Raw genomic sequence first — 1212 nt, forward strand, 5'->3', positions numbered from 1 at the left:
TGACAGCTCTTTGGATCTCATCTTGAGAGTTGACAGCAACAGATTCCAAATGCAAATAGCACACTTGAAATGAACTCTGGACCTTTTATCTGCTCATTGTAATTGGGATGAGGGAATAACACACACCTGGCCATGGAACAGCTGAGAAGCCAATTGTCCCATTACTTTTGGTCCCTTAACAAGTGGGAGGCACATATGCAAACTGTTGTAATTCCTACACCGTTCACCTGATTTGGATGTAAATACCCTCAAATTAAAGCTGACAGTCTGCAGTTAAAGCACATCTTGTTCGTTTCATTTCAAATCCATTGTGGTGGTGTATAGAGCCAAAAATGTTAGAATTGTGTCAATGTCCCAATATTTATGGACCTGACTGTAGCTGGCGGATGTGGGCCAGTGAAGGACCGTCATTCCAAACCAAATGTGAGCCATAAGACAGAGATACATCTGGGCCAGATCCGGTCCAGGTCAGGTTTGTTATCTAGCTGCCAGATGTGGGCTGGTTAAGGACCGTCATTCCAAACCAGATGTCAGCTGTAAAACAATTGTGAGTTCGAGCCGAATCTGGCCCACACAGTTTGCGATCTGGGAGGTGTAGCTACAATGTGAAAAGCTTTTAAATGGTATGACTCAACAATATTCTAAATAATAAAAACTGTAATAACTCTGTTGATAAAATAAAGACTCCAGACTTTAGAGTTCTAACTCTAAAGTAAAACGAAAGTGTTGCGAACATACTGTGATGATTTCAAGTCCTATCTCAGCTGCATAGTTAACATTAGCTCCCCTCTGCACCTAGCCATCATTCCTGTCAAACCTGTGAAGCCTATTGGATGGATTTGAGATCGATTGGATTGCCACCCTGTCATTGGAGCTGTTTACCTCTAAGGGATTGTTGGAAAAATTATTGGCAATATGTTTACTAAGGGCCAGTAAACACCCAGAGACCTAAAGTGAAATTATTATATGTCTTGTATGTATACTGAATAAACAGTAGAAGTGGAATAGCTAGTGCATGTTCCCTACTGAATGCATGTATCAAGCTTACACTGTGCTGTTACATGCAGTTCTCATGAGCAGTCAGATTGCAGATCTGCAGAAGGGTTTGCGATCACACCCCATTCTACGACACAGAACTTACCACGACTGTTAAGTCAGAATGTATAAGCTCATTTCATCATAAGTATAAGTAAATTAGACCATATAGCCCAG

The sequence above is a fragment of the Monopterus albus genome, unplaced genomic scaffold (genome assembly GCF_001952655.1).
Source record: "Monopterus albus unplaced genomic scaffold, M_albus_1.0 scaffold373.1, whole genome shotgun sequence".
NCBI classification, from domain to species: Eukaryota; Metazoa; Chordata; class Actinopteri; order Synbranchiformes; family Synbranchidae; genus Monopterus; species Monopterus albus.